Source organism: Oxyura jamaicensis, assembly GCF_011077185.1.
Source record: "Oxyura jamaicensis isolate SHBP4307 breed ruddy duck chromosome 4 unlocalized genomic scaffold, BPBGC_Ojam_1.0 oxy4_random_OJ72816, whole genome shotgun sequence".
NCBI classification, from domain to species: Eukaryota; Metazoa; Chordata; class Aves; order Anseriformes; family Anatidae; genus Oxyura; species Oxyura jamaicensis.
Window position 1 is genome coordinate 543,868 of NW_023303850.1, and position 19,657 is coordinate 563,524.

The window sequence follows — 19,657 nt, forward strand, 5'->3', positions numbered from 1 at the left end:
AGAGCTGGTGATAAGAATTAATCTCAGGCATTTTTCCTTTTCTCTTCTGCTGCTGGTGTTTGAGAGTGTAGGTTGAAAGGTCTATGGAGATGCTCTGAGACTAGTTCTGGTTTTTGTTTGTTTTGTTTGGGTTCTGTTGTTGCTGCTGTTATTATTTATGCACTTGTTTCCTAAAGGATTAGTGCGGATATTAGATGTGTAATGGCAGAAAGAATATAAATGGAGGGGGAAGGAGTTATCATGGAGTTATTTCTTTTAGGGGAAAAAGAGAAAAAATATTTTTGATGGTTCGTCGTGGTTTTGCTCTTGGATGTTTTTCAAGGTAATGGTGCAGTCTATAGTACCAGGTAATACAGGCCTTATAAAGGGTGTTTTTTCCTAATCAAAAGAAAGCTTTCTTGAGTGTTTTACCAGGGTTGCAGATTGTGCAATATAAGTACGTAACGGTAACTAAGTATAGATCCTTGCCGTGCTGAAGGTAGCCAGCAGATTTTAATTTGCTCTGTGGATTTGCATGGCTGTGTTGAATATTACTTCCATCTTCAGAGATGCAGTTATTATGACTGTTCCCCTCCCCAGTATCTGATAACATTAATGCCAAGATTAACTTTCTCTTTTCCTTCCATACAAAAAAGAGATTGGTGTAATAAAAAGCAAATTAATATAGCCTGCTAAGTGGGAATAGCCAGCTATAAATATCCAAAGCATTTCCTGTTAATTACAGTTTTGAGACTTGACTTGCAGTTTTCTGGTTTTCCTTTTAAAATATTAAAAAACTGACAGTGATGGGCTGAAGAAAAACCTTAAGAGAACGACTGCTACTTTTCATTAATTTAAGGCGCATTTTCTTCAGTAAAAGATTTTCAGAGTTGAAAGGCTCAGGAGCTCAGATTCCATGGAAGCCTGTGATATCTGGCCTCCCCCAATGATGAGGTGTAGGTGAAAAACCTGCCTGAAATCTGTTTGTAAGAGTGCAGTAATAGCCACTGCAAAGACGGTAGTTTTGGATTAAACGAATCATCAGCAGATGTCAAAAATACAATTAATCGTGTAAAAATAGATTGGAAATTTGCATGGTATGAAAACTGTATATCTAATTTGTTCCCAGAGGATGTATTTAAGTATAGCTCCATTGACTTTAATAGTTACTTGACACTTCAGAGTAGCATCAGTGAGAGGAAAATTGAACCCAATTTCCTTAGAGTAAGCAACTGCCGGAGAATTTATGAATCAGTATTTTTTTCAGATTTCAGTTATGAAATTGTAATTCCACATTATCCATCTCAAACATAACTCCATACAAAGTGTTATTTGTACTTCTTTCTGATTTTATGGTCAAAGTTTCTGAATGAAAAGGCAAGATGTTTAGTGATAAAATCAGTGAAATACAAGGTTTAAGCACTTCTAAATCATCACACTCTACTGGCTGAAATATCCAAGATGGCTTTGAGTGCTTCAAAATGGGGTGAGGTTGGCACAGCCAGCAGTTCAGTCTGGCAATACAGACTTCAAGCTGGTAATCTTGTCTTGCTAGCTGGCAGGGGCCTCAGGACAGAAGGTAGGGGGAAGTTTATAAACTTGTTCTCAAGTGCAAAACATTTCCTGGCACCCAGCTTCCAAAAAATTACTCTGAATGTCATTCTTGCATTCCCTCTCAACGTAATATAAAAGAGTGAGACTGCAGCAGCACTGCACTGAGCTGCTATTCCTGTCACCCAAGAGAGTGGCTAACCCGGTTGTCATCACAGCCATTTGTCCTTCTGGTGCTGCTGTTGTTAACCACACGGAGGTTGTTCAGGAGCAGAGTTTGTCTCAAGTTCTACATGGAAGAGCTGGTTGTTATCATTTGAGTACTGTTGTCACTGAAGTGGAGGCAATTTTAGTTTGGGATAACTCTAGATACGTGTGAGAGGAAGGGGAGGTCAGTCTTTTCACTCTCTTTTACTGTCTGTCTTCATGTAGAGATAGATGTCATGTGGGCACTTGAGCTCCAGGAAACACATACTCTCTATATGAACCAAACACAACTGTGTTAAGCATCGTGACTTTAAATCTTGGACTGTGAGAAGTCTCCATAATCCTGGGTATTTATACAGCTGGAGCACTATACTGCTGGAGCTCTGTTTTCACTTCTGGTGTGGGAGAGCAGGAGGAGGCTCAGACTGCTTATCGGTTTCTAGTGCCTTGGTCAATGTCCATTTCTGTTTTGATGGAACATTATAATAACTGAAAACCAACATTTAACTGCCCTGGAGATAAATACTTTTGTTTAGCCCACTTTTATTTATTTTACAGTACCTAGCGAGATGCCGTATTTTAAAATATCTTGAAGTACAGTGCAGTAAGCAAGGAACAGTTCTGTGCAAAGGAGACAAAAGGTAGGTCCTTGCTGAAGCTGCAGACAGTCTCAGCCTTCTTTGGTTTTAGTTTATTCAAAGATTTGGGCGGACACTGAGATGTCTGTAGAAGACTGTAGATTTGATTTCTGTTAAAAAACTCTTTATGGAAGTTTTAAGTAAGGTTTCTATTTGAGTTAGAACTTTTAAAAAAAATTTTTTTTTTTAATCGTATTAATTTGTTTTGGAAAACTACCTAAAACCAACCCCAATTACACAAATAGAGAAAAATTTCTAGTTCCCGATGCATATAATGATTGGAAACTGCTCTATCTGTTGCTATAAGTTCCTTAAGAAACATGAAGGCAGAGAGAAATTACACTTTAGTAGACCTTTCAACAAGATTTCAAGCCTGAAGCCTTTTAAGAAAACAGGTCATTTGCAGTATATGAGAGTTGCATATACAGCCATCCATTTAGCCATGCAAAGAGAACTCCTACAAGATAGAAATCAGGCACAGGACTCTGTGATCTGTTTTCACAGTAGTGAAAGATCGCCAATGGACTTCCAGAGGGTTTGTGCTGGGATCAATGCTGATATTCATTCATATTCATCTATTCATTCTTAGTATATACATAAATGAGCTGGAAAAGGCGTGAATTGCTATTAGGGATGTGCATTAGTACTATCAGCAAATGTTACTCTTAACAGCAGAGATGAAGGCTGCCTGAAAAACTGTGAAAGGACCTTATGAGACTCTGGACAAGCCATTAGCCTCTGGGAATATTGGGAAAATTAAAATTAGAATAGGACAGAATATAAAACACATCATCATGGTGCTGTAAGAGGATGAGGCCTGCTTGTATCTTGAAAACATTGTGTGACTCTGGTCCCCTCATCTCAAAAAGGATGTAGTGGAGTGTGGAAAAGATTCAGTAGCAAACCAGCAGAGGTGTGGGGTGGCTTCTATGCCTCTTCTCTGGGAAGAAGACAGCCTTGAGGAAGTATGATGGAGGTTAAAAACACTGAATGATAAGGCAAGGATCATAAATTATATATTCCTTCAATACCAGAACTGTGGGCCCGATTCCAAGGAAACAAAACGATTATTCAGGTGAGGCTTAATTACACTGTAGAAGTCTTTGTTACAGCCTGTCATGAATGCTAAAAATGTCCAGGTTTCTGTGAAATGCAAGGGGTAAATGGTTCCCCAGAGTCCTGGAGACGTTCTTCAGAGGTGCAAGTACCAAATACAGTGGATCAGTTCTTACCCATCTCCCTAGGCATCTGCTTTTGGTAGCTGTCAGTGAAAGGATACTAGCTCAGATGGACCTTTGGCCTGATCCAGCCTGCTACCCTTATGTTCTGAACATAAAAGACCACATAGTCTCTCTGGTATTTATAAATTCTTACCACCTTAGAAACTGAGGGCAAGAAACATAATTTCCATCTTCCTTCTTCTGTCCTCCCCAAATGATAATTAAATTGTTTAAAGGCTTCTAGAAAAGTTTGAAGTCTGTACACTGAAATAACATTTAGATAAACTGGCTAAGAACTTTCACTGCCAACAGCACATAGATGACAAGACCCTACAGCACACAATTTAGCAAGGCTTTTCTCACTCAATTGTGATACTCCAGGTGTTTCTTCAGGGCTTCCTTTTGTCTATTGTAAAAGGTGCATGTATTGATCTCCTTCTTTTACAGGGGAGTTTGATTAAGCTCGTTTCACACTGGAAAGCTGAAATCAACTCAAATTGTGGGTAAAAATCATAGAATCATAGAATATCCTGAGTTGGAAGGTACCCACAAAAATCCTTGAGTCCAACTCCTGGCTCCACACAGATCTACACACAAATTCAGACCTATGACTAAGAGCACAGTCCAAACACTTCTTAAATTCTGACAGGCTCAGTGCCGTGACTGCATCCCTGGGGAGCCTGTTCCAGTGCGCGACAGCCCCTCTCAGTGAGGAACCTCTTCCTGATAGCCAGCCTGAACCTCCCCTGTCACAGCCTGACACCATTCCCTCGGGTCCTGTCACTGCTCACTACAGAGAACAGATCGGCGCCTGCCCTCTGCTCCCCCTCGTGAGGAAGCTGCAGGCCGCCATGAGGCCTCCCCTCAGCCTCCTCTTCTCCAGGCTGAACAGGCCCAGTGACCTCAGCCACTCCTCGTACAACTTCCCCTCTAGGCCGTTCACCATCTTTGTAGCCCTTCTCTGGACCCTCTCCAGCAGTTTCATGTCCCTTCTGTACTGTGGTGCCCAGACCTGCACACAGTGCTCGAGGTGAGGCCGCACCAGCGCAGGGCAGAGCGGGACAATCCCTTCCCTCGACCGACTAGCGATGCCGTGCTGGATGCACCCCAGGGTGGGGTTGGCCCTCCTGGCTGCCAGGGCACACTGCTGGCTCGTGGTCAGCTTGCTGTCAACCACAGCCCCCAGATCCTTCTCTGCGGGGCTGCTCTCCAGCGTCTCGTCGCGCAGTCTGTACGTGTAGTGAGGGTTGCCCCGTCCCCGGTGCAGGACCCGGCACTTGCTCTTGTTAAACTTCATGTGGTTGGTGATCGGCCAGCTCTCCAATCTGCCCAGAGCTCTCTGCAAGGCCTTTCCACCCTCAACAGAGTCAACAGCTCCTCCCAGCTTGCTATCATCAGCAAATCGGCTCAGAACTCCTAGTCCTACATCCAAATCCTTTATAAAAACGTTAAAGAGAACTGGCCCTCAAATGGAGCCTTGGGGGACCCCACTGGTGACCGGACGCCAGCCTGATGCAGCCCCATTTACCACAGCCCTTTGAGCCCTACCCATCAGCCAGTTATTCACCCATTGTATGATGGTTTTGTCCAGCTGGATGCTGGACATTTGGTCCAGTAGGATCCCATGGGAAACTGTGTCCAAAGCTTTTCTGAAATCCAAAAAGATCACATCGGCTGGCTTCCCTTGATCAACTAGACGGGTGATCTTATTACAAAAGGAAATCAAATCTGTTTAACAGGACCTACCCCTCATGAACCCCTGTTGGCTGGGACCAATGACACCAAAGAAGACAGGAAAGCAGTTTTACTGGTTGTTGGTTTTTATTATTGTCCTTCTTGTTGTTCTTGTTGCAATGTATTTTTTATTTATTATATTTCTGATGATTATTCTATCACTTTGTTGCCCCGGCTTGGGAAGAGCTGGTACCCAAGCATCTTGAAGGGCCTTTACGCTGCACTGCTGCGCTTCTTCCAGGCAGGCCCGAAGACTTCTGCTTCTTCCGAGGAGCAGCTGTCTGTGTCACCGTTTTGAGGCATCTGCTGCTCTTCTCTGTGCACCGCCATGCAGGGCGCGGCTTCGTCTTCAGGCACCTCTTGGGCAGCCTTCTCGTCCTGGGGCCGAGACACCCCCTGCCCAGCGTGGCCTTCGCAAGGGTTCTCCTGTGGCCCCGGGGCAGCAGCCCAAACGAAGGCGAGTGCGCTCTTGCCCCGTGCTTGGCACTCCGTGCAGAAGAGATGATACCTCTGCAGGAGAGGCGGGGATGGGGGAAGGGAGGGGGCAAGGGGGGGGAAGAGGCCATCGTGCAGGCAAGCCTGCGTGATGGTGAATGGATGGCCTCTCCCCCCTATCTGCGGAGGCGGAGGCAGGGCCGGGAATAGGGAGCAGTCCCGGCGGTTCTGCGAAGACGGTGGTGTGGTCTTGCTGGTGGGAGCCCTGGCACGATGACACTGTGCCATGTCAGATAGGATGGAGGTGGATCCACCTCCATCAGCTCTTCCTCTGCAGGTGGATCCACCTCCATGGGCTCCACACCATCCGCCGCGGCTGCTCCGCCTCGGCCAGCGCTCCTCCGCCTCCACTTCTTCACTGGTTCAGCGAATCACTTGCTCCCACGAAGAGGTGGGCAGCTCTCATCTCTGGGTCTCTTCATCCCAGCCATGGCTGGGTCTCGCTAGAGCACCTTAGAGATGAGTGAGTGGGGGTCCAGGTGCAGGGGCTTTTATAGCCCCCAGGACAAAGAGGGGCGGGCAGATCCCACAGTGACATCAGGAGGCCTCGGTGATGGCCGCTGTGATGGCGCGCCATGCCCCAGGCCCAACATGGCCGTGTTGGGAGGGGGCTTGTGCGGCCTGAAAGAGGCCCTCGTGTGGAAGGAGGAGGAGGGTGAGGGGGGCTGAGGGCCCCTTCCCTGGAGGTGCCTCTCTCAGGCCGTTTTGCTTGCCAGAGAGACAGGCTGCCCCTTGGGCACAGGGACTGCCCTCCGCCTCCCCTCCTGTGCCCTGGCCTGCAGCTCCCTCCTCGTCTCATTCCTGGGGTCCCTGTGCCACCAGAGGGTGGCAACAATGTTTTGGGAGGGTTGGGGGTCTTCCATTGCCCCCAACCTCTCAGAGACGTGGCTCCCTGCAAGAGGTGCAGCCCCCCATGCTTGACAGGAGCTGGGATGGGGCGAAGCATGCAGATATCCCATCTGTGGGAAAGGGTGGCGCGGCCGGCCTGCGCTAGGTCTGCCAGCAGTCGATCAAAGCCCTGCTGGTGTTCGAGTGGTGTGCCAGCCCTTCCTTGCCGTCCCCAGCACCTGCCCCTGCCCTTGGAGCATGAGGAGGTGCCATCCCTTGTGCCCCCAGCCCCAAGGGGTGTCTGGGTCTGAGGACGGGAAGGCTGCCCAGCGGGTGCTTGAAGATGAACCTGCAACACGAACAACAACAAGGCCAATGATAATAATAAACAACAGCCAGTAAAAGCGCTTTCCTCTCTGCTTTGGGGTCATTGGTCCCAGCCAACAGGGGTTCACGAGACCTGTAGGCTTCTGCTTCTTCCGAGGAGCAGCTGTCTGCGTCACCCTTTTGAGGGACCTGCTGCTGCTCTCTGTGCACCGCCATGCAGCTCTGCAGAAGAAAGAGCCCCAGGCTCACACGTTTCCTTTCCCACTACTGGCTTCTTAGCTCTGCCCGCACGTGCCCTGCCTCCAGTCCTGCAGCAAGGCTGCTGGTGGCACAAAGCTGGGAGGAGCGGCTGATCCACCACAAGGCTGTGCTGCCATGCAGAGAGACCTGGACAGGCTGGAGAGCTGGGCAGAGAGGAACCTCACGAAGCTCAACAGAGGCAAATGCAGGGTCCTGCACCTAGGGAGGAATCACGCCATGCGCCAGGGCAGGTTGGGAGCTGGCCTGCTTGAAAGCAGCCCTGTGGAGATGGACCTGGGAGTCCTGGTGGACAAAAGGTTGAGCCAGCACAGGGCCCCTGTGGCTCACGAGGGCTGCCGGGCCCTGGCGTCTCCCTCCGCTGCTTCAAGGGGCCTCAGGGAAGGAAAAAAGCCCTAAAAAATACCAAAAAGCCCTGCCCGGCACGATCTCCTGCTCCGCTGGAGCACGCCTCTGCCCCCGAGCCCACTGTCTTCTGTCAGGGATCTCTGTGCAGGTGCACAGCTCTTTCACGTCTTGGTAAGCAAGTGGGTGTTTTATCAACGGGCCCTTCAGCCTAGGCGCCGTGGTGAAGCGGTGTTACCAGGGTGTGCAACATCATGTCCTTCATTTGTGCTTTACCTTCATGTTTTGGAGTGGTGGTGGTGGTGTAATTTTTGCTGTTGAAAATAGTGCACAAGTGACAATGGTGCTATTAGTCCTCGCTGCTGAAGTGTGTGTATTATTTGTATATGGCTTTGGGCTTGCTATTCTTGGGCCTGCAGAAGTCCCTGGAAAAAGTGAAATAGGTATTTTACACCTCGATTTGGGGGAAAAAATACTGAGGGATACTTCTCTCCTTACAGTCCTCTTACTTCTCTCCTTAAGTCATCTGGCAGTGACTCTGAAGAAAACCAGGTGGTAATGGTGATGATGGGCGGACTCAGATTTTTAATGGAACTGAACAAAAGTGACAGTGAATTGTTAGGTTTTAATTTGAACTTCTTTAATTAAAATCTTTAACCTCTGAATCCCGAAGCTCATTTAGAGAATCTAATGGCGAAAAGTGAAGCGAAACTGTCTCTCATTTTGAGAAAGCAGCAGAAATTGGAGCCAGGGTAAAATTCTTCCTCCTGCTATCGAAGCTGGCTTTATTTGGCTAACAGGCCAAAGCAGAGGCCTTCAGGGATAACCTGAAACGTGTTTTTAGACATGAAATGCACAGAGAAGACCCTGTATCGCAGAGAAGACCCTTTATACCGTCTCTGAATACTTTGATGCTGTTATTACAACCTTCCTATCTGATTTTGTTTATGATTACTTCAAAATTACCCTCCTGGTAAAATGCACTATAAACTTTAATTGAGTTCTGCTAAGCTCGCCACACTGTCAAAGGCAGGAGGAGACTGTCATGGCTTTTTTATGTGCAATATAATTACTCGCTTCTATTTCCTGAATGCTTTTAAAAAAAATTGTAGATGTTAAGAGAAAGCCCAGAGCAATAGAACCTTCCCACGCTGTGGACTCCTCTTAAGCACCTCGCATATAAATTTTTCCATCAAGCATGGTGTCTTTACATCTTTCATCTGAAAGTGTCCACATATCTTCTCGCCTTGCCAACAACAATGTACCACTATGAGAGAGTATGAAACTGTATGAGCACTACCAGAAACCCGGATCCCTGTGGTTCAAAAATACCTACCTGGTCCAGGCAATGGAAAATGGCACAAGCTGCAAAGAATACAAGCCAACTAATAATGTTTTGTGTTCTGAGCAGAGAACACCAAATTTTGGAGGTTGTTTAACCTCGAGTGTGCAAGCAAGAGTGTTCAGTGAAGGAAAAGGGAAAACTAGCAGGCTTCTGTTGAACCAAAAAGAGTGGGTGTGTCTGTCTGGCAGAAAAGTCAGCCCTTGAGGCTTGATATTAAGTAACTCAGGTTTCTCCAGGAGATTGCAGTGGCTGCAGTGGTTTCCCAGTAAAGCAGGCCTTGTAAGCTACCATGAAGGAAGGAATGGACGGCACCACAGATTTGTGGTACATGAACTGAAGGTCTCAGACTACTGGTCACCTGCTCAGAGCATCCTGAAGGCCCCTTCGAGGGAATTGCTGAAAAATGAGCACTTTTAATTTTGGATGAATGCATTTGAGGAGTTGCCAATTGAAAAAGACTTGAAAGAAAACAAACAAACAAAAAAATGTTATCAAGAAAGTTGTGAAGAAGGATCCATCTGAGGATAAAAGTCCCTTCAACCACAGTACCAAGTCATAGGCTGCTGGAGCAGGAGTGCTGAACTTCCCCTGGCTTCCTTAGAAATTGTGGTCTAGTTCAGCTGGCACACTGACCTCTTTTGCAGAAGTGCAATGTTGTTTGTTAAAGTGGCTACCAAAAGCAAAGTAGATGTTTTTTTTTTGCTTAAATTAGCAAACTGAAATGAGTACCTAGCTATTACAAATACATTTTTTGGCTCGTGGGAAAGAGACAAGATCTTTTTTCAAATGAAACGTTTATTCATGGCAAATTTATTTGAAGGAAATTATTTCATTTGTATATATGACGTAGGATCATAATAGGATTTTTCAGGTAATGTTGATCTTGGACAATCCTGTGCTCTGGTCATGGCCGTAGCTAATTCATCATTAATATGTAGGCAGTTCAGATTGATCCTTTAGTTCTCAATCTCATCTTAGTTGTCACCTCTTTATGTCACTTCTTTGAAGTTGAGGAAAAAAAGTCAAGGTAAACCAACTGCAGGAGTGATTTTCTTCTACTTTGATTCTGAAACTTTCTTTGGGTTTCTAAACCATTTTCTATCTACATAAGCTTCTGGGACTTGTATTCAGCAGAGCAGCAGTCCATCTGATTCCAGAAATCTCTGCAATCTGTAGTGTCTCGTTTAATAATGCAGCATAAATAATTACCAACTTGCTCTGCATAATTGATATTTCCCTTGTTTCCACTGCAGCTTCCTGATTATGTTGACAAAATCATACTTCTAGTTTCTCACCTTTTAAGTTCTTACCTTGAAAACTGAGTACGTCTGCTTCGTTAATTCAGTGTAGGTGACAGCAGGCATGGGCCATGGCCCTTAGTGCACTGATTACATGGAGATGATACAGACAGTTTCTCATTAATATGAATATAATCAGTTTATCGTGGTAGGGTCTGGAGTTTGCAGTGAAACAGGGCTCCCTAGTTCTAAAAAGAGCAACCTCAGAGAGCAAAACAACTGAAAAATACAAAAAATGGAATTGGATGGGAAGACCTGCCGTTAGTGAAGTTTAGATAATTGCTGAGTTCCCCTTGGTGCAGTGTTCTTTTTCCAGGCCAGTCCTTCCCAATATTGATTTTTGCTGTTGCTGTTTGTTTGTTTATTAAACCAAAGATCTGCTTAACATCTCTTTGTAATCTTCATCCCCGTATTGTTAAACTAGCATTAGATTAGAACTGAGTGAAGACTTAAGTTGACATTTTGGATTTTGGCCTCCTGTTGTTTGTTTGGTTTTTTTCTCCCATCACTCACTTTTCTTTTGTGAATGATTTTGTTGTGTGCTCTGTTCAAATCCTGTGACACAGCTGACTGATGGTCAGGAGCTTGATCTTCTCGTCTGCCCTGCATTTCATACAGTGAACCCTCTCTGGTGGGACAAGCTAAGTTTTATTCCCTGTCTGTTTACAAGAGTCCTCTAGGGAGTTTGTTTAACATGTTTCCTTCAAAACCTACTCACTGGGACACTCTTCCTACAGGCTCATAAATAAATTAGAAATAAATTGTGGGATGTCATTGAGTTTGGAACCATTTCGGTTCCCAGCTGGTCTATAATCCCATTTGAAATAAGGAGCTGACTTTCAGTCAAAATGAGCAACCTTGCAAGAGGAGAAGATAAATATTTTCTCTGTAGTCATCTCTACCTGTATCTTAGTGTGCTAAAGGTAATCCTCATAAGTCTTAAAGGACATGCAGATAATTTCACCCTGTTTAATTTTCTTAGAGGTATTATGGACTTGGTCCTGGAAGTAAGCCCTGGTTAGGACTTAGCAAAACTCTTGTTCATCTACGGTCCCCGTGCTCCCCAAAGAAGTGGCTTCTTACTTTGAGTTACACACATTTTTTTTCAGCAGGATCCTGTTTGTCCTGTGTCTTGCGAAGTCAAGTACTGCACAGTTGCTGACCATGCTTTTATTGTGCAGCTTCTCAAACATGCTTGGATTTGACCCTGGAGAGACATTTCTGAGGGTAAGGAAGTACTGCTGCAAAAAGAGATTTGTATTCTGTGTTGTGTTCCCACTCGGGAGGAAGCCTGGCACAAGGAAGCCTGTGATGGTGCCTCATGTAAGGCAGAGAGATCAGTCACTTGGCTGTGACAGATGCAGACAGAGCAAATGGTGAAACTGGGATAGAGAGGGGACAGAAAATGAGGGGTAACAAATGATGAATGTTTGGGAAGTGCAAGTGCTTCCCTGACAACTTCTCTCCAGCTCCTAAACAGATAATGTCTCTTTTCCTGGATTGTTCCTATGAATGTGAAGTGGCAATTATCATCCACCAGCCATCAGAGCTGGATGCTGATACGGAGAAGAGAATTATATGCTTCAGCCGGAGACCATCAGAACTGTACAATTCTACCTTCTCTTTTCTGTCTGAAAAGGTATAGAACCGTACAGTGGAAAGGCAGGCAAATAAACCAAGTGTTTGAAGTTCGTCTTTATTTTGATATAGAACAGAATCATAGAACAAACTGAGTTGGAAGGGACCCACAAGAATCATTCAGTCCAACTCCTGGCTCCAAACATGACCACCCCAAAATCAAACCGTATGCATGATAGCGTTGTCCAAATGCTTCTTGAACTCAGGCAGGTCCGGTGCAGTGACTACGTCCCTGGGGAGACTGTTCCCATGCCCAACCACCCTCTCAGTGAAGAACCTTTTCTTAATATCCAGCCTGAACCTCCCCTGTCACAGCTTCTTGCCCTTCCCTTGGGTCCTATCAGTGGTCACCAAACATATAGTGCCCGCTCGTCTGCTCCCCTCATGAGGAAGCTGTAGACCTCAATGAGATCTTCCCTCAGGCCCCTCTTCTCTAGGCTGAACAAAACAAGGAACTTCAGCAGCTCCTCATACGTCTTCCCCTCTAGACCCTTTACCATCTTTGTAACCTTCCTTTGGACACTCTCTAACAAGGTTTATTTCTTTCTTATATTGTGGTGCCCAGACCTGCACACAGTGCTCGAGGTGAGGCCGCACCAGCGCAGGGCAGAGCGGGACAATCCCTTCCCTCGACTGACTAGCGATGCCGTTCTGGATGCACCCCAGGGTGGGGTTGGCCCTCCTGGCTGCCAGGGCACACTGCTGGCTCATAATCAATTTGCTATTGACCAACCCCCCAGATCCCTTTTCACAGGGCTGGACTGTATCTCCTGCTTGGACCATCTTCCACACTACTTTCTGGAAACTGTTGAGCAAGATTGCCTTCCCAGATGTCTAACTTCCAACATTTGATATTTTAGGTGTCGAATGCTTGGCATTACTTACACTGTTTCCCCTCTCGTCCTGTTCTAGAATCTAGGGGCTGTCCTGTTACCTGAGGGCTCCAGGTAAAGAAAGTCTCTGCAATCTGCATAATGCTGATGTGCCCTTGGTTTTGTCCTCAGATGCTGTCTTGAACAGTTAGGAGCTTCTTGTGTTGTGTACGTGTTCTCCCTTCCTAAGTCTTGTACTTACACACCCTCTAATACTGCAGTAAGTCATGTTTCTAGTATCTCTGACTTATGGCTTATCCTTTCCATGAACATAATTTCACATACAGGGGCTTTATTTAGGGTATTTTAGTGTTTTTTTTTTTTTTGTTTGTTTTTTTTTTTGTTGTTATTATTATAATTAAGTGAATGCTGTTTGTATTATAAAAAGGAGCCAAGGGAATGTGCTTTACATTTGAATGGCAGGGAGATAGGTTGTGAGGTTCTTGCATTCCTAGGGTGGAAGTGCAGAGAAGGTGTTTGTTACCTCCCAGAGGTGCTTTACATCTTGTTGGAGGAGATTCTGTTGCCTGAAAGAACAAACAATCGGCCTCGGTGCATGCTCTGTTCCCATGGAGGTATGTTTGACCTCCCTGGTTGCACTCCAGCTCAAAGCACACTGCTGTTTAAATCCATTTGGGATGAGGCAGAGATGGGTAAATGGCCTTCTCTTGTAATGCAGGAAATGTGAAGTTTAGGAATATAAACACAAGGAAATGCATGTTAATTTTCCTTATTTATTCATGCAATTATCTGCCCAAAGCAACACACCTCCTCAATTCTAACATTTTTTTTCATGCAGCTGTAGGTTCACAAGATGCACACATCTGGCTTGCAAGCTGACACAATACCTGTGCTTCTGCTGCTCTGGCTGTCTTGTATTACTGGTTGATCTCCCTCTTGGGCTGAGCTTGCTTTGCTCACCTCCATTTCCCACTGTGAACTTGCCGTGGTGCTAATTTCCATCAGCTGGTCCAAAGAGCTTGTTTTCCAAAAGAACCCAGCAGAGAAATGTCCGTGTGCTCCGCACCTCGCAACTGCTGTGACAAGGCCCTGAGACTAAAACTGTCCTGGCAGCTACGCTCGCAAACCCCAAACCCACCCAACCAACCGGACAGCTGTCGCAGCTGCTTACCTGTACCTCATGCCATGGATACGTGTGTGCTGTCAGCCTGAGTTACAGCAGAACGTTACAGAACGTCTTTTCCAACATCAGAGCGTTCAGTCTTGAATTTTCTTCAGTGGGGAAACAAAAAAGTATCTGAGCGTGAAGCGTGAGTTCAAGCTGTCTGTTGTTCGAAGCTCTGTGTTGTGACATTGACTTGTTTGGGTGCTAGGTATGTTAGCCTCTAAAAGAAATTCTGTTGTGAAAAGGATATAGAGGAAGCACAGAAATGCATGTGTTTTTCCTTTAGTTCTCTGTTTGCTTACATTTAATATGTGAAGAGAGGGAACAGTTTTGATGCTAAATGCATGAAGGGAAAACACCTAAATTTGGGTCACATAGGCACCAAGCAGGTTTATTTCACTTCTGAGGTCACAAACACAAAAAAGTACTGTAAGAAATACATACAAAGTCCTTGTTGATTAACAGGAAAAAATCTTATCCTGAAACACAGATTAGATACTTTCCACTGTCTTACAGAAGGCAGATTTTGCAAGCTGTGCCTCATGTTCAGGTCTCGGTGTCTCAGATCACAATTCAGGTCTCCAAAACTTGCCCAAAAAGAAAATTCTGACTAGAAATATGATTCATTGGGCTCCTGATTTCTGTCTGTCCTGGGGCTCTACAAGGCTTTTGAACTATTTCGAGCCTTGAAATGATTTGTCTGCTCTTCCTACATTACAGCACAGGGTATAAACCTGGATGAGCACAGTTAAGAAACAAAATTAGGAATAAAGTCTGTCTGTCTTTGCCTAGGATATACATCTTGGACTGTGCTAGAATCTGCAGAAATAAAATAAAAACAAATTTAAAAAAATAGTAAAAATAATAAATATTAAAAAAAAAAATAAAACAAGCCCAGAGTGACTCAAGCCTAGAAACTCCAAATAATTAAAAAATGTCTGATGGGTAATGTTTTAGTATAGAGTATATATGAGTTCTTTTAACGTTAGCAAAATAGCCTCTTTGGTAACATCTTCAAGGGTTTGTTTGGAACTTGGAGGCTACAAATACAGCTGAATGAAAATGATGTTTCCTCTCCCTGCTGTGATTATCATATACCATATGGTATGTCTTACCTAGGTTCCCATGAAACTCTTGCCTCTACATAAATGCTGAAAATCAGCATGATTTTAAAAAACAACTAAAGAAATTTGTAAGTCCAATATATGGAGCTCTGGCTCAGGAAGACTGAACCCCAGATGCTGTGAGGCTGAGAGTATGCTGGGGGGAACGTGGCTAGGGAAGAGGCTGAGCCATGCCCGAGCTAACCTTGAAGGGACATGATGTGCAAGTGCCCATAAGGACCACCTGGTGTTGGTGCAAGACTCCTCGTGAGTAGGACCAGCCGACACCTGATGGGTCCTACTGTCTGGGACCGTGTTCCATTCCTCATTTAGCTTAATGCTGTACAAATTAAAAACAGGCCTGGTTTTTGTTCTACTGATGCTCATTCCTTGGGCGTTGTGTTCTAGACAAAGTGCTTCCTTCTTCTCTTGGTTGCCCGATACAGCTCTTGGTGTCACCCAGGCACGTACCTTATGCTGATTTGTGAGCTTTTATCTCTGCCACAGAACAGCTGCTAAACCATTTCTTCCCCTGGAAAATGGATTAGCTGGCCAGATGGGGAAACTGTGATAGCCCAAGGTTTATGTAAATACTGCAGGAATTCCTGTCACCACCCCAGCCTAGTGACAAGGTTTTATACGAGCACTTGTGTTGCTGCGGAAGGAGGCTAGCCAGTGCTAGCAGGCTTGTCTGTGGTGGGAGATGTAGCTTGAACACTCTGGCAGCGATCTTGTTTTAATGTGGGTAAGTCAGTCTGCCTGTGCTTTAGCTCTTTCAGTCGTAGCCTGGGGATACAAGCATCAGGAATCATGCAAGAAAGGGGCTAAAGACCACAGGATGCCCTAATACTATGCTAATGGATGCGTAAGTACCACAGGCAGCAATAGGGAGCAGTACAAGGCTCTTGTGTCCCTGGTATGCAGAGTATGCTGTCTAAGAAATGTGTTTAATACCTGTAGAGATGGTATTCGTTATTGAACTTGCAGTAATTTCTTCTTTGTGCTTGTGATTTCCCTCAGTAGGTTTAGGGCAAAGGTTACCAGTTGGGTTTAATTGTGATAAATGAACATTGTTTTAGTGAGATGGGCTAATACACTAGTTAGCAGGCTTCACTGACAAGCCCCAAAGGAATGTTTCTAGGGCAGCTTGTAACAATCAAAAGAAGGCTTTTTCCAGGGTCTTGGCCAAGTGTGACCTCATACCATCATTTCAGAAGATGCCAGTTATAAGTTTGTTGCTTGACTGCTTTTATTCCTTTTTGTTTTGGGGGCTTTCTTCCTCAAACATATCTTTGTTTGGCAGCCTTCCTGAACATACTGTGCTGCCACACTATGAATGTGTCCATATGCTCTATTTTTAAATAAAGCTTTTAACACAGCTGCTGTTGTCACTGCTATTTGCAGTGGAGCATAGATGCCCAAGCCCTACTGGGGTTGATGTTACAGAGGCACAGCAAGGATACATCTGCCCTGCCTTTCAGTTATGATCTCAGCAGCTGCAGTAACTTTGCTGCGTACCTCTGTCCACAGGGACTTAGCGTGGTAGGAGGCTGTAGTTCTTTGATCTGAGCTCCATTTTCCTCAGATCCTTTGACTCACACTCCTTATTAGTCCCTTCTCGTCTTGAATGGTAAGGATGTATTCTGTGTTGTGATCTCCGAGTCAAAGGTTCACAGAAATCAGGACTGGAAGGAACTGCAAGAGGTCTCTTTGCGCTGAAGTGATGCAGGGCCAGCTATATTTATTATCCTTTATAGCTGAAAAGAATATACTAGTTTTGTTTTTTTTCTTCTTCTTTTTGAAAGGATAGACATAGATCTTCTGATTCGTAATTGCAAACTTTATCATGTTCTTGTGTTCTTAGATGACTGCAACTGCAGCAGCATTACTGTGAAGTTATTTATGGCAGATGATCCTGAAGACCCCTTAGGTCTAGAGAAGCCCAAAGCAATCTATTCTATTGCTTATCCAGAATACTCGGTGGAAATTTGCTCTTGTAGAAGCTGTAACGGCTCTTACAACCCTGTCCTTTGCCAGTGGAGACTCGCAGCTCATTTTGTGCATATTTTGTTTTTATTTTTTCAAGGCAGGATGGTGATAGGTTTTGGGTACTACTCACTTTTATGGAATCTGATAACTAATTCCAGAAGTAACTAGAAAGAAGTTCAGTGTAAGGAGAGAAAAATTCAGTGTAAATCATTGCAGCTTTGCCACTTTGAGTGGGTTATGTTGGTTGGCTGTGAGTCTGGGCTTGTGTTTGACTATATATCTGAAAAATAGTCTTGAGTAGTAAGGTATTTTTCCCTAAGAGTGGATGCAGTGGCTTGATTTTACTAGGGGCTACCTCCTCTTTCCAAAGCTCCTGTTTCCAGCAGGACAATTTCAGGAATCAGGGCTTGTCTTGGGCAGGAAGTTTTGTCAATGCCATGCTTGTAGCGATGGCTTTGACGTAGGTCACACTCTCCCCCCTGTGTTTTGCCATTTCACAGATTAATGCAGTGTGCTGTGCACAGACCACGTAGGGGCTGTGTATATCATGCTAACAGACAGTGTTTGCAAAAGCTGTAATTCACATAGGCAGAGCCACAGCAATGAATTAGTGCTTTTGGCATTTGGGAGAGAAAGCCCATTTGAAATCCAGCTGCTTGCCAGCTGTGGCTATTCAGAGTGAATATTACACTGACTGCTTTTTTCGCTCCAACTTTTCATTTAAAAAGTGTAATGAATGATTTTATTGCCATCTTAAAAGTCTATTTATAATCCATTCATCACAAGATGAATGTGTGCATCTCGTTCTCGACCTCTCTTTGATACTGTACAAAGCAGTGTTACTTAGTTTAAAGTTTTCTTGGCACAAATGTTAGACATTCACATTTCTTAACAGCTTGACTGACCTTAACTGTTCACTCCTGTACGTCTAAAATGTGAGCTTTAATGGGTATTTAATACATATCTATTTCTCGCTATTTTTTGTTTGTTTGTTTCTCTGTACCTCTTCTTTTCACAAGCCTTGTGCTGCAATATCTGGGGAATGACTAGGAGGGCTTGGAGGTTTTTCAGTATGGGCATAACCCTGTTCGTTCATTCTTAAACTGCTGTGGGTTTTTTTATACCTAGGTGCCTGAAGGAAGGTATCTGATAGTCATTGCTCTGTTTTAAACCTGCTAGCTCAGGTAGCTAGTAGTGAAGGTACTGAAGGTACTGAAGGTAGGTAGTGAAGCAGGAGCAGTGCTAGCAGAAAGAACAGCAGAGGCTTAAACATCCAAGATGGGCAAGGAAGGGGGTTTAGATCCTTCACATGTGTGTCTGGGCATCACACTCAAATATTTCCTCCTATAATTAGGAGGCCATTTTCTGCCTTGTGTTCATGTGTTTGACTGCCCTGCCTCAGCTTTTCCTTTGGAAACTGGGAGATTTATGTGTGTGACCATGTTGTTCTAAGACAGTTTGTCATTCCGTACTCTTCCATGCTGGCTCTTCTGTCCTGTGATTATTAGAAAAATTGCTTTTCTGCCTTACCCATGTAGGGAAAAAAAAAACAGTCAAGATAATTTCTGGAAAAAAATAATAATAATAAAGGCAAGACAGAGATGCCTCATTCCTGCAGCTTGGCAACCTGGGTATGAAGCCAGCCTTGGGGTAGAGCAGGAGCTAGACTTTGTTGCTGTAAATCCTCCTTTGGAGGGGCCTCTCTGACATTGCTGCCTCCATCAGAAGCCCAGCCTCCCAACCCGGGAATCTGAAAGGAGGGCTGGAACAACACCCTCCTGGGCACAGCTGGGCTGCAGAATATTGGAGGCTGCCCTCGCTCCAAGAAAAACAAGCTGGAGGCTGTACAATCTGGCCGCTGGGAGTTCATGGCTCACAATGCTTACTCCAATTTAGAAAAAAAAGCTACTTTTTCATAACTGCCTGCCTAAGCAGCAAGAGAATTGCATCCATACACAAGTGGTAATTGAAGGGAACAAGAGAAAATGAAGCTGAAGGATTTATGACAGGGGAGGTATGAGGTACGGAAGAGGGATCTTAATCACAGAAAGCCAGGCACGTAGATATGCCTTGTGCAAAGGTGCGTGTTTCTGAAGCCAGTGGGTAAGATTCAAGGCTGACCAGACAGCTTGAGCCCTTGTTATGTACTAGAAGATCGAGAAAAATGTGGCATGTACGCAATTTCCCTCTTTGTTTCTTTATTTCCTTGTATGTAGAGCTGGGTCTGTGCAGAATCTTGTCTGGTATGCTGTGGCAAGTTCTTCCCTTGTGCTGTCAGTTTCTTTTTGATAGCAGAATGTGAAGCACAATGGCATGTTCGGAGGCACCAAAATTCAGAGAAAGTTGCTCATCCTTGCTCTTTTATTTCTATTCATGATCAGAAGTATTTATGCACCTAGCAATTATTCTCTTGACCATCAACTGAAAGTACAATTCCAGCAACAAAAAAAAGAGTTGGTTCTTAAACAGCGAGGAGCATATCTGCCACTCTTGAGTCCATGACTTCATTTCTGTAGGGCACATAAGAGCAGGCAGCGTGTCAGCGCTGGTCCCCAAATCACCTCACTTCGTTGTGAAACTTCCAGTCGGATCTGGGCTGTGCAAGGTGAGCCGGACAGTTTGTGTCACACCAGCAGTGCAGGTGATAGTATCCTTAACTCTTTGCGTTAACTAACTCCCACCGCATCCACCTTATCTCCAGCTT

General features: G+C 44.8%; 1 long non-coding RNA gene across 1 annotated transcript in view; it reads left to right on the forward strand.

Moving 5' to 3' along the window:
• Window positions 1-19,468: 19,468 nt before the first annotated feature.
• The window catches only part of LOC118157211, a 100,759-nt gene continuing 100,570 nt past the window's right edge, over window positions 19,469-19,657 (forward strand). The window contains exon 1 of the long non-coding RNA XR_004746580.1: window positions 19,469-19,558. This is a non-coding gene — a long non-coding RNA (uncharacterized LOC118157211). The remainder of the gene's footprint in view (window positions 19,559-19,657) is intronic.